The sequence below is a fragment of the Mya arenaria genome, chromosome 12 (assembly GCF_026914265.1).
Source record: "Mya arenaria isolate MELC-2E11 chromosome 12, ASM2691426v1".
Classification (NCBI taxonomy): domain Eukaryota; kingdom Metazoa; phylum Mollusca; class Bivalvia; order Myida; family Myidae; genus Mya; species Mya arenaria.
Window position 1 is genome coordinate 67540898 of NC_069133.1, and position 15027 is coordinate 67555924.

The 15027-nt window shown below is 32.5% G+C and overlaps 1 protein-coding gene across 10 annotated transcripts in view; it reads left to right on the top strand.

Moving 5' to 3' along the window:
* Positions 1-10986: 10986 nt before the first annotated feature.
* Positions 10987-15027, top strand: part of LOC128212447 (uncharacterized) — a 44646-nt gene continuing 40605 nt past the window's right edge. For 3 of the 10 annotated variants that reach the window (XR_008257456.1, XM_052917908.1, XM_052917917.1), the window contains exons 1-2: positions 11076-11179; positions 11825-11943. The gene's annotated coding sequence lies outside the window, so the exon portion shown is untranslated. The other 7 variants (XM_052917911.1, XM_052917915.1, XM_052917910.1 and 4 more) reach the window with 7 other exon arrangements.

A 15027-nucleotide genomic window follows, 5' to 3' on the forward strand; every position in this document is an offset into this window, starting at 1 on the left:
TTTTGCCTGTCCAGGACACTGGTCGTAAAACACAGGACATGTTCACACTAATCCGTTAATTGGTACATGTGTCGTCGAGGTCACCCGATAATTGATCTATTGGCCTATTGTTGTGCTTAACGAGTCGAGGAGGGTTCTTGTATACAAATTCATTGTTTTCATATGGATTTGTTTGGTCTTATGAATGATAGCTTTTAATTGATGAATTGATATTTTTCACACATTTTACCGATAAACGAGCATGAAGGTAAGTTCAAAGAAAGTGACAAAATGAGTAAAAAAACAAAATTAAAACATCCCATATTCCATTCTTATTTCAAAGTCTATACGTCGTTATACTTTAAACTACTTTAAACAACTTACGCGTCCATAAGGGATTTTAGTGTTTTGAACTTTTTTCGAACTATTTTTGTGTATATTATTCATAAGACATGAGACAGACTCACTCTATCAAAATTATATGCATCTCCAAACAGAAAAAAGCTCATCGACTGGAAAATCTTCTTGATCATCTAGAAAATATTGTGTGTCATAAATTGCAAACATTTTAAATGTGATGAAAAAATAAATATTTTGTAACGCATGTTCTCAAAAGCGCGGAAAACAGGTGCTCGTATAGTTGTTTATTTCCTGTTTTGATGAAACCAAAAGTCAGACTGCATAACCTCCTGGTTAGCACTTCATTTAAAGCCTGGGAAAATATCTGGTGGTTTTTTTTTTTCAAGAAAATGCAGAAAAAAACACACCATGTCAAGTAAAAAATACGTCTTGGCAGTCAAAATAGGTACATTTTCCCGACGTTAAAAACGACTAAAATAGCCCCAGATATGCTGTAGAATGCACCACAGACCTTCACTATTTAAAAAAAAATCCGGGGAGGCATGCCCCCGGCCCCCCCTAGTGTGCATTGACATTACAACGAGTGTCCCGGAATCAACCCAAGAAATTATCACATGTATGTTTTAAACAAGAATTTTTATAAAGAATATTTCATACAAAACGCTGTTGGACTTAATGCACCAGTCAATTGTAACCACGGCCACCCCAGGTCCGAGGGTATACCAGCGATAGCCGGGGAAAAGGGCCTTGATTTTACTTTCCAGGTGGCCCCGAAGGGCCAGGTGACCGCGGTGGTTTTGTCATTGCGCCAAATTGAGCGGAGATTGGGCCTTATATAGAGTCTCTGGGGTGTGTGGGCATTTGGCCAGTGTTTAACCATCAGATTGATTCCGCAGGGCGGGGATTTTACCCGGCGTTGGCTGGACCGAAAGTCAACGTCCCGGCTATTCCCCAGACCTGGGGGGGGGGCCATGGTTACAATTGACTTGTGCATAACACCCCACCAAAAACTTTTTCAATTTTGATTGTGCTTAAAGGTATGGAATCCTGCGTTTGGTTGGCTTTGCCCTTATGGCTATGATACCTAAATGACTGTATGGATTAGTGTTGTGTCGATGATTGATTATAATAAACAATTGAACAGAAAAGCCTACGCCGGCTACAATCGATAGTGAAATTTGAACAATCCATTATAGAAACAAGGGACGTAACCGCTTTCACCTAATTTTCTTTTTTCTGGTTGAAATGTAAGTTACTTTGTTTAGTTATCTAAGTCATATTCGTATCAAGTCAGTAAGTGACTACAGTACCTTATTCCAAATTTTCTCTGTCATTTAAATGATAAAGGATTGATTCTCATGGTTGTGTTTTAAAAGTGTTTTTATAAAAAATGTTACCGATTACTTCTTACTATGTAATGGGTTAGTTTTCTTACTTATCTGACAGAAAATGTTCTTGATATAGAATATCCAACAGCTTGCTGTACTTTTAAAAAGAAATTGATTTTGTTCTTCGTGTTATTTTTAACACATGTATAATACTAAATGTAAGACAAAAAAAGCCTGTGGTCTCAGGTTCTGTCATAGAATCTTACAAACCTGACCTGTACGAAATTTTCAGCAGGAATCTAGCCAGAATTTGGCAGGCAAGTGGCAGCAATATCATATTTATGCTCTTAATCTGGCAGTAATTTATTTGTGGGCAGGAAAGTTATGTACCTGGACTGGAACTTCATTCATTTACATAAGGAAAATATACAAAATATTACAAAATTACGGTTGGAAACTGATTCTGACCGTAATTTCAAACATAGAAAACTTCTGAAATACTTTTCACTGCTAAAACAGACTTAAACTTAATTTTTCTGGCCGTAAATAGGGACTTCCACTTTTTTCTAAATGACTTATGTTTATTGGTGCATCATCAGAATTTGTCTTTATTTTTATTATTATTAATATTATTATCATTATTTATTATTTTATTTTTTTGTTATTATTATAGTATTTTTTATTATTTATTATTTATTATTATTATTATTATTATTATTATTATTATTATTATTATTTCATAAGTTAAGAAAGCACAATAAGATAAACAAACATTCTAATGTTATTGGTTTATAACCTTAGGTCACACCAAATTGATATTTCGTTCCAAGGATTTACCGCTCCTATTTATTTGAAAATGTAAAAAAAATATTTTAATTTTTTTGTACTCCCGCACCTCCATTTTGATCACCTGTCCAAGTAGATTTTTTTCAGGTAATAATTTATTAAAAGGCTAAAAATAATCAAGTATTATCTTTTTACGCTAGTTTTCGTGGTTTTGTAAAGGAAAGTTTCCGATGCGTAGTGTTTTTATACTGTATATCGATTATATTGCGTAATTAGTGACTTGTTTTGAATGGAAATCGGAATAATCAACTTAGTACGATTTTGTTCCGAAGTCATAATACAAGGGATCAAAATTTTACCTCCTTACGACGATGCTGAAGATGACAGGTCAACTTAACTGGAACATGAGTCAATTGATGTTTCAAGCTCATTTGATAAAATTCTGACAAAACAACAGTTTTGAACAAATATCTTTTCACAAATAGCGATATAAACAATGGTCTGGATATACCTCAACATTAGTGAGCCTAAGTTTATCACCATATATTTTGTTTTTATTTGCAGCATAATCCGGGATTGTAATGCACTTGTCAATTGTAATCACTGCCCCGCCCACCCCTCGCCCTCGTTCCAGGGGTATACCGGGGACAGCAGAGGCAACGGGCTGTGTTTTTACCTTTTAGGTGGCCCCGAAGTGCCTTAGAGTGAATGTGGTTTTTTGTCTTCATATTGAAAATAGTCGGGAATGGGCCTCACATGGGTATTCAGGGTTGGGGGGCCATTTGGCAGGGATTTTACCAGCAGTGTGTCCCTGCAGGTCGGGTATTTTACCCGGGTTTTGAGAGACTGGAAGTCAAAGTCGCCGCTATTCCGGACTTAGGGGGGGGGGGTATATACAATTGGCTGGTGCATATAAACATCTAACTAACTAAAAAAAAGAACTCTAAAAAATACCCTTGTTCTTTTTGTTTTAATAAGCACATGTCATTGCATTTCCTGTGATAATAAAAAACAAAATTTAGTCTATGTTATAAGGAGTCTAATGTTTGATGATGCCTGTGTAAGTGATCATTTTTTACATATCCAAAATCAATCCTTAGTATGTCTAAAAACAGTTGCATATGATGTTAAACTGATAAGGGTAAATTTATATAAGTAGTTTTAAACTTTTTACTGAAAGCAGGGTTATTTCTTATTTTGAATGATCGTCATATTAAAGTACGTTTTAATTATATAAGAAATTAGATTTATCCATATAATGTTTGTACTAAACAGGGATGAAAAATTATATAGAATGTATTCCGACATTTTCCCAATGTCTATTAGAGGTTCAGTTCAAGATGGCATTAAAATGGGTTTAAGGGCAATTATATTGAACAATCTTTCTTATTTATATTGAATATATGGAAAAATGTATTTTTCGCTTCGGTTTTTATTAAAACTGACAAAATTGTATTTTAATCTTTTTTTCGCTCGCTCGCTCCAATTTTTTTTGGCAAAAATCCGAGGAACGAAACATTAATTTGGTGTGGCCTTATTGTTAATTGTTCCTCCTTACACTTTTCTAATGCAAAACATGAACATAAATGATTCAGTTTTGTATTTTTTAGAAGTTAGGAGCCTTTAATTAGTGTGCTCTGTTAGTTTTCTGACCAAGCTATTTCTCACAGAACACATTACCTGGGCTTATTGGCGCCGCACTGAAGTGCGCGCCTATTATGGAATGGGAATTTATTTTAGTTAGTGGTAGGAGCGGTTTTTAAGTTGGTTGACAGTTAAGTTTAACTGTTATTTTATAATGATTAAAAAATGCAAATGGGTGGCGATTGCATGGGTGTTAAAAATGCTTTTTATGGTTGAATAAATACTCTTCAATTTATCTTCAAAACATTATTTCGGAAGAACGACAAATAAGTTTAATAACTGTTCCCAATTCGCTTACGTTTTCCGATTGGTTACCTGAAATATCATGTGCCGGAAATGTAAAATGTGTGGACCGGTAATTATGTGAATGGGAATAATTATGTTTTATGTTGTTTTGTTATGTTTACTGTATTGATAAACCATGAGGTAATATTTTTTCTTTAATCTAATCGATATTGAAATTAAATGTTCACCTAACTTTATTTGTTAATGTGTTGAAGGTGACATTAGTAAAATTTTATTACGATTGTCCCCGAGTTGTAACACATACCGGATGTTGCTATTTTTAGAAAAAGAAGGTATTTCCCCACTATTCATAGGTCAATAATGGAATTCCTACATCGTAGTAGTTGGAAACTTGGGTGATGATTTTATCATGAATATACGTTTAAAATAAGTAAACACTAAAAGTGCACACTGGCAGTTGATTACGATACACCTAACAATTTGAGTCATTACAGTAAAACATGGATTATAAGTGAATTATACGCGTAAGAGAAGATTTTCTGTCGAAAAAACGAATGTCAACAATCGGCATGGAACTGGGATATTCGTATCAAAGGGCTATGTATGTAAGTATCTTTGAGTAGTTTTGTACCTTGATGTGTTCAAAAATGTTTGTTTTTTAATTTAACTTTGGAATTCTTAAATCATTTTTATTTGCTAAATGTTAAGACAGCGTGTTCATATTTTTACATACATGTACTATAATTATATATTATTATAAATATACATGTTACATCTACATAGACGCACCAGTCAATTGTAACCCCCCCACCCCTCCCCAGGTCGGGGGTATACCAGAGATAGTGGGTGAAAAGGACCGTGTTTTTACCTTCGAGGTGTCCCTGCAGTGCCGGGTGAATGCGGTGGTGGGGTGTGGTAACAATTGACTGGTGCAGGTCAGGGGAATAGCCGGGACTCGCCCTGCAAGGACGAACTGATGGTCAAATCCCTGCCATATGCCCCCGCACCCCAGGGAGCCTAGGTAAGGCATATTCCCCGCTATATTTTTCTCGAAGACAAAACCACCGCATTCACCCGGCACTGCAGGGCCACCTGAAAGGTAAAAACACAGCCTGTTTTCCCGGCTATCCCCGGCATAACCCCGGACCTGGGTGGCCATGGTTACAATTGACTGGTGCATTATTATGTACATGTTTCATATTTTTAAATGTACTTATGCACATTATTTATGTATATGATATGAGTACTGTATGTTATCTTTTATTTGATTGTTTTATCTTAGAAAAATGTTAAACTTAAAATTTTGTTTAAAAATGATGTGTTTTGGTATGTGACCTATTTTTAACATACCATAATACATGAACATACACCCATTATTTGTTTACAAACTGCATATTATCAAAATAAACCTGTAAGAAAAGACGTACATGGTTTCGGGCTGGAAGCCACGACAGCTTTGACACTAGCGACATTAATTTGCTTGGTGTAGGTCTCGTTAAAACCCCGTACTGTTGTTAATCATTATCAACCATATGCACAACAACTACACATTTGTGCTTGCCAACTTACTCTTGGCTAAAACGGATATTAGTGCAGAAATTGTATAATTGATACATGTGCATTTGTCTTTCACAGTTGTAGTTTCTGCCGGTTGATAATCAGAAGACTAATTTCTTTCAGGTAGGAAAATGACTGAATATTACTAAGTCAACAAATTGGGGTTATGAAGAATTCCAGCCTGCATTAAATACTATGTTGGATCTTTGAGACAGATTTGACATCCATGTCATCCACAAGGCAGTCACATCTGATAGAGATGATGTGAGTATTTCATATAAAACATATTTGAGTTGGTGTTTGTTGTTTTATAAACTCACTGTATTCAATAATCAAGTGCTGGTGGTGGTGGTGGTGGTGGTGGTGGTGGTGGTGATGATGATGATGATGATGATGATGATGATGATGATGATGATGATGATGATGAATTTTATTGATAAATTTAGTAATTTTCTTTATATATTATCTACATGTATGTATCAGCTTGTTGTTATGTTTTTTAAATAATGCCGAGAAATATTAAACTGTTTATATTTTATTTCGTATACGTATGGCAGTATTATTATCTATACAAATAAGTTAGAAAGGCTTTTAAAGTACATTTTTTTTTCCTTTACAGCACTAAACATTCTAGATGGGTAAAGAACCTGAAAGGGCATAAAAACCAAATCAGCATTGACTCAGCATTGAGTAATTATCATCTGTGCACACACACACTACAAGTACAAACGCATGGGAACAGACCAAACTTCAAATGTTGAAGAGTAAAGACTTATTGTGAAAAATTCTAAATGTAAGAATACCATTGACAAAATAAAACAAATAGACATTGATTACCTACAGAGACTGTTTACATGTTATAATATTAAAAAGACAAATTAGTTGAGAACTTTCACTCTGACATTTTTGGAGGGGCATTACCGCCTACATGTACATAAGTGTTCTTGTTTCTTTACATATTTTAATTTGAAAGTACATTCATTGTTTTTAAATCTGAATTCTGAGTTAGTATCATAGGTAAAATTCATTTAATTGAATGATTACAGTTTATGAATAAGTCCAATAAAGCTTTATCAATTTTTACAAGAAAAGGATTGATTTTTAAGCATTTTATTAGCTATTAAAATGTATGGTTACATGACATTATGTATATTTTCTTCAAAATTGAACGGTAAATTAAATTGTTCATTAGACATCATAGAAAATATTTAAAATGATTTCAGCAGGTTGTCTTATTATTAATTATTTTTTATGAATTTATAAAACTGCTTTATATTTTCAAACATCGAAATACTGCTCTGTTCAGAAGACTCACAAGATCAATCAAAATGATTTTTTCCATGTGTATCAATAATGCTGTTCGGTTGAACTTATGTTTTCTGTTAACTGAAGTTTATTTCTCCAGAAACTGTTGTGTTTATTTCATAAGCTCTGATAATGTGAAACAAAAATCAGAAAAGGACAAAATATTTACTTGTCGCTCTTTGTAGCCCTTGGAGTTTGGGGTTGGGTGTAATGAAACTTAAATTATTTAACTTTTTTAATTCACAGTAAAATATCTTCAAAATTTGGATAAAAGTCCCATAGTGTACCTTGATAATAACTATGTTGTCGGTGAAAGCTTTTATTAAAGTGTGTATTACTTAAATACCTTAATTCAGTTTAAATAATTATGGCCTTTAATGATTTTTCTTTAATGATTTTTGTTTTCATATAGATTTCCTGTTATATTGAGCTTTGTCAATTTTTTTGTTGTTTTGCATAACTGTACAATTACTACTTCTATTTCCTAACTTATTTTTTTTGTCTCATCTGTCAAATTGAATTGGTACATATTTCATATAAAGTGAAAAAAACACACATTATTTTTAAAGATGCTCTCTTACTCCCAAACAAGACTTATCACAATTAATTAATAAATATTATTGTTTTGATTTTTCAAAATGGGTTGATAGATGTCAACAACAATGTTTCTAATGAAGGATTTTGAGTTCAATTTGCTAATAAGAATGAACATAAGACATGGTATTTCTGCCTTGTGATACTATAGTAGGCCACAGTAAATCTTTTAGCAATCACCAATCATTTAATATTTGTCATGCTTTCTGCTATCATAAACAGGGTCACAAGCTTGTTATAAATCAGTATATGCATTATTTAGTAAGTAGTTATTGTTTTATCAGTCAATTTGATGTGTGTTATAAATACAGTTATATGCAGGGCTTCCATTAAAGGAAGTTTGGAAGTATATTACTCCTTAGAAATGGGTTAAAACTTTCAAAATTGATTTCTAGGAAGTACAAAAACTTCCATAATTTTAAAGAAAACCACCTGTCCAGTAGAAAGCTTGGAAGTTCAAAATATTCAAACCTTGTGTCAATATTTCTGCCTTGTGATACTATAGTAGGCCACAGTAAATCTTTTAGCAATCACCAATCATTTAATATTTGTCATGCTTTCTGCTATCATAAACAGGGTCACAAGCTTGTTATAAATCAGTATATGCATTATTTAGTAAGTAGTTATTGTTTTATCAGTCAATTTGATGTGTGTTATAAATACAGTTATATGCAGGGCTTCCATTAAAGGAAGTTTGGAAGTATATTACTCCTTAGAAATGGGTTAAAACTTTCAAAATTGATTTCTAGGAAGTACAAAAACTTCCATAATTTTAAAGAAAACCACCTGTCCAGTAGAAAGCTTGGAAGTTCAAAATATTCAAACCTTGTGTCAATATTACTTTTATGGTCACAATTTCAATCAGTCTTATGATAAAATAAAATAAAATGATTTATTATAATATAAGTCTTTGAATTTGGCAAGTTAAAGTTACAAATTACTTGATTTTTAACATTCTAATTGAAAAATAGTGGAAAAAGATATTGTATTCGGGAGATTTTAACTTCCACATTTCAGTGTAAAACTTCCAAAATTGATGGACAGGAAGTTGATACTTCCAGTTTCAAATTCTTAATGGAAGCCCTGTTATATGTATTGATTTCAAATAAGAGTTTCACTTTAAAGATGCTCATTTAAAGATAATGAACAGACACACAAAAACTAGACACATTTGATACTAATTGTATGAATGATTATTGTTTAGGTGACCTCTGATTTGTTTTGGAGATATTCATAAATGTGTGTTATTCTTTGTTGTCTTCAGTTTCTTATACATTTAAGGATTTTTATATTTGCTTTTCTGGTATATATTAATTTAATGCAAATGAAAACACACTTTAAAGTAGACACATTTGATACTAATTATATAAATGATTATTGTTTACATGTACTCTGATTTGTTATGCAGATATTCATAAATGGGTGTTCTTCATGTTATTATACATTTTGGACTTGATTTAGTATTGCTTTTCTGGTATATATTCATTTAATGCACAAAGAAATTATTTTAAGTGTTCAGTATCACTTTCACACATTGTTTACTATTATTGTGTGCATATTTGGCCTATTTATGCTTATATGTGCATTGTTGTATTTCAAAACCTTTTTGAAAAATAGAAGCAGTATTATTTCTTTCATGCATTGTCTGATACATATTCAGTTTGTATGCATTATTTTTATCATATTTGAAAAATTTGCCATTGTCCTATAAGACACATGCTATTTTTGTGTTAATATCACTATCAACTAAAAACATCCATTTTCAACTCTTCTTTACCATGTAAATGGAGAAGTTAACATTATAACTCCATTGACCAGTTTTTTATGCAATTTGTCCAATTTCATACATTTTAGTATTATTAAACAGCTAAAAACAAGGCATGTTATGTTATATGCATTTCATCTAGTAAACAATGTTCACTGTTTATATAACAGTTCAATAATTATGTTCTATTTATGTTTGTAACTTTCATACGAAATGATAATGTTTATTAAAGTACTACAAAAATTGTTATTTCATGTCACTTCTTCATGATGAATTCCCCATATAATCAGGAAACTTATTCTTCCCTTCAAGTTGTCATTCCAGCATGGTGACTTTGCCCCCTACCCCTAAATGATTAGAACTGCAGTGTACAAGAACAATAACTCTATTTCAGCAAATTGCAAGAGTTATTCCCTTTGTTCCTTTTCCTGTCCGTAGCATAACAAGAAAACTACTTTTTGGAATTTCATTAAACATCATTCAATGGTAAAGCACAACAAGAGGAAGTGCAGTGCACAATGACTATAGCTGTATTTCAGCTAATTACAGAATTATTGCCCTTTGCCTCTTTTTCTTGACCAGAGCATTACTTTCAAAATACTCATGGTATTGAAATAAAACTTGGTATATGGATAGGTGGCAATGACAAAAAGTACAGTGCACAAGCACCCTAATTCTGTCGTGTTCATTAATGTACCACCCCTAATGAAATGTTCAACTTGAAATTCTTCAATTTCAATGCTTCAGCCTATGTTGTTAAGCAGAATACTACAAGTATTTTGAGAATTTCATGGATGCGGTTCGATGCATTGTAATATGCTTATTGGCCTTGACATTCCTTGTTTTTCAACATATAACAAATGCATAAACTATTAAACGGCGCCCTTTGATGCTTTGCATCAATGGTCTTTCTTGTCAGATTATCTAAGGTCAGGCAGAAAATTTCAGTGAGAATGCAAAGAATCAGGGCTCAGTAGCCAATTAGATCAGTGGATTTCAAATGTTGATGTAAACACGGCAGCCATGGTGATTTAACCTTCTGAAGATTCCTATTGTTTTGCTGGATATAATCAGGATCTCTCATGGTTTGAAGGTAAACACTTATTTCAAAATGTATCTTAAATTATGTCATTCATTTTATCCTATTTGTTACATAAATATGAGCCTTTTAAAAAGTTATTCTATAGATAAGTAAAATAATGTTATTACCCTCACTGTGAGTTCATAACACATAGTATTTCATATTGTATTTGTATAGAAAACATGGTCATAATTAACATTTGTATGTGGAAAAGTGAAATGTTTAAATTGAGTGTGTCATAAAGCCATATACTGGGCAGTTGCCTAATTCCGGATTTGCCTAAATATTCGGAAATTGTTTAAAAAGCGTTTCTGCGACCGTGATCAATATAGAATGATCACTGTAAGTCTACGCAACTGACCTCCATAGCAACAGAAACAACACAAAAGTGCAGCTATAACCCCAAAATAATGACGTCACACAGCGGGAGCTTTTATATTGAGGTTCGACAGGGTTATCTTTAAACACTAGACCTACTATACGATGTTTATGACTTATCGTCAATCACGAAATACAATGACAATTACATAAAAAGTAAATAAATTGACGATGTCATTGCTTTGTGTTGTGCAGCATTTGATATGAAATTGAAGCAAAAATGAAGCAGATTCGTACTTTCAAAATTATGCAAATTCGGACAAATAAGTAGTTCGGATACGCCGAAAATACACATACAAATACTTCAGAGAAGTATAAAATTTATAAACACTGGTTAAACATTTAATACATGATGTTCATTTAAGTAGCATTTAAATATTTGTATTGACTTAATAAGGTTTACTTTGTTCTTTGAAAAAATCCGAATATTTAGGCATTGAATGCAGGTTTTTGGACGTCGTTTATGCCCTTATTTCGTACTGAATATTATATTATAATTAATTGTTTTTTCTTTTATTCTTTTTCCATTTTGGTTGATATAGTACCCAACATTTCTCTATTAAAATTTCATGCACTTATGTTCAGTAATTGTGACAATATTTTAAGAAAACTTCAAAATTGATCCGGAATTAGGCAACTGCCCAGTAATTATGTACATGCATGATACATTGAATAATAAAAATTAAAGTATAGAAATAACTTAAATAACTATCAACGTAAGAAACTGTAAGTGACAAGTCTGACAGTAAAATTGTGTGTTTTAATTATGTTTTCCTTTACATGTATGTTATTCTTTGTTAGAACGCTTGTAGATGGCGTTAATATTCAATGGCGAGGGAGAAAACAAGATCTGAAAGTACAGTTGGAGCATATTTAAAGCAGACCTTACCCTCAACATGGAAGACCGACCCACATAGAAGGTTTGTAAAGGATTGTATTTTAATTCGGAAATAAACATATCTATATGGAAATCATACTGTGTTTTTTAAAGCCTTACTGGTTAGCGACCCCTTTTCGGCCGGAAATGGAGATTTTTCTTTCGTTACTTTTGACACAAGATAGATATTACAATAAAACTTTACACTCAGACAGGTTGGCTCTTCAGACAAAAAATGTGTATTTTTTTTTTTTAAATAGCTAGGGATTCCGAATATTCTCACGTGCAAAGTACCTCTATAATTTCGCTAAAATAAGCACAATACTGTACCAATTATTCGCCCACCCCATAAATTCGCTGTTCTTACGATGTTTTTCGTATATTTCTCTCTAAACTATATCTTCAAACATTTTTATTTTATTTTACCAGTCTAGCGACCGTTTAAAATGACAATTTATCAATAAATATAATATGTTTTCTATTACATACTGTTTATGTATGTTTAAAATGATAAACACCTACTCGGTAAGCCATCTCTGCAGAAAATTTGAAAAGCTACCGGGATTCCTTCTTAAAACATGACCAACATGTACATTATGTATGCTTATTTATAGACTTCCGAAGAGGGACAACGCATATCCGTACAAGAATGAAATGATTAACTCAAATTTAAGTTGCTTCCCTTAGACGAAAAATTTGGCGATTACTTCACCGCTTTCAGATTTTGTCCATTTGCATTTTCGAAATTTGAACGTAAAATACAGCAATTTATGGTATTTGTATAATTCAACACCTGTTTCATACTTTATAATGACAAATCAATAATGTCGTCTGATAGTGCAAGGTATAATGAAAATTAAAAAATCCTTACAGGGCCTCATGCAAATGAGCGCGCGCGTGATGATGTCATCCCGGCGTGCAACTTACAAGGTCAGAAGTGTAAACAATGTTTATTTGGGTCGAATTCCACACACTACTAACATTTGAACGCAAAAAACAGCTGATATCTGTCAAAAATGATGCCGCAATGAAACGCCAGACTGATTTGTGTAACATATTTCGTTTTGACTGGTTTTTAAACTGGGTGGGCGAAAAAGTGGTACGGGCGAATAATAGGTCGCTAACCAGTATAGTTTTAAAGCAATATTGTTACTCATGTAAAAAAACATTTGTTATAAGTAACATTTTTATGAAGCGGGAACCGGTAATTAAAATACAGGCTATGTTGATTGAATGTTTGCATTTGTGTGTTTTGTTGCATGTTTCTAGCCATTGCCCAGAGCCATAAAACAGGGTTTGACAGCTGGGCATGTCCTTGTCAACATATCAACCACCAATCTGTATAAGTCCTGGTGGCCGTGTGGACAAGCCTGCTGTTTTCTAATATTTTCTTGACTTTACCGGCGTTCGTTCGAACCCCACTATAACCAAAATCCTTTTTTGCTTTTTTCTGCAATTTTAATATGATAGAGTAAAATAATGATAAATAAGTGTTTTACAGATGCATTACAGAGAAAACTTATTTTTGGTCCAAATTCATTAGTGACTCACTTTAAGCTGTGAGGATAATAAAGTGTGCTTGAGAATGTATAAATGGATTAAAAATGATGCATTTTGATACTAGTGATAAAATAATTTTACATGATATTAAATTTTACTGCAGATTGTGTGACGTCATAGTTGCTTGACAGAATACATTTGGATCTGACAGACTGGAAAAAAAGCATCATCAATCCAGCAAGTTCAGTCTGTGTTAGAAAAGTGAAATTAACCATGGACAAAACTCACAGACGATTCCAAAAACACTATTACTTTTATTTTCAAATAAGTCTTTGTAGACTTAGTGTCTCTTCATTTCATGATAAATTTATATTGCAGATTATATCACTATAATCAGTTTAATGATTTTCAAATCACAAAAATAAACTCATGCAAATGTAAATAAATAATATGAAGGAAAATTATATTATTTTATTTAAAAGCAAGAGTTGGAAAAGTTTAAGCAGGCATGTAGTGAAAAGCAATGAATCGAGTTCTAGAAATGTTGTAAATTCTAGTTACATTAAATATTACCTGCCATTTTATGGTCAGATTCTTTAAAAATTCCTGTTCCGAAATTCCGGTTAATTCAAATATTACGTCCACTTTTACGGTCAGATTCCGTCCGTTTGGCACACACAGATTCTATCTTAATTTTACGTACTGAAATTTTTCCCACAGAATTTTATAAAAATTCCTGTTCTGAAATTCCGGTTATTTAAATATTACGTCCACTTTTGCGGTCAGATTCCGTCTGTTTAGCACATGTAAATCGTTCTTTATTTTCCTTTATTATGGGCATAATTTCTATGATTCTGTGCGTAAAATTTAAAGTTTTACGTTTGTTTTACCATTGAAAAATTTTGTACGTGACGTTTCATTACTATTAATCAATACTAGCTTAATAAGTTATTTAGCTTTCACAAGAAAGAATTGTGTTAATTGAAACCATTACTTGAACTTGAGTTGTAAAAGTTCAACAAGATTTCAGAACTAATTTCTGAGTAACCAAAGCTGATCATGTTTCATATCCTTTCAGAGTCAGATAGTGCTTTAGTGAAACTGCATTTGTTAAGTGCTATAAGAAAGGTTCATGGCGTTTTCATTATTTTTTTCATATAAAACAGCTTGAAACTGAATCACAAAGATAACACAAGTACCACAATCACAATAATTGAACTGCTTTTTATTGACTTCACACAAATACCTCCCTTGTTAAAGACCTTCATCAAATGTAGCATCATGAAAACCTTGTCTAGTGGCAATATTTATAAAACAAACTTATTATTTCTTGCTTCAAATGGCACCTAAAAGATTCACTCTCACAGATATGCCCCGTTTACAAATTATGTATTTTATTTGGAAAGAGCAAATCTTTGCGTAAATCTGCTGCAATCCAATGCTAATAGATTGATGACAAAAGATCAGTTTGCAGATTTTTATATTTCGAAAATTAATGTTTTATGGCTTAAACTGTCAATAACCGTTTAAGAAATATGCAGAAAACATCAATTTTTGACTTAAATATAACAAGAGGGCCCTGAATTCTGACCAGGTTTCATCTAGATAAAGCAGAAAATATGGCCTA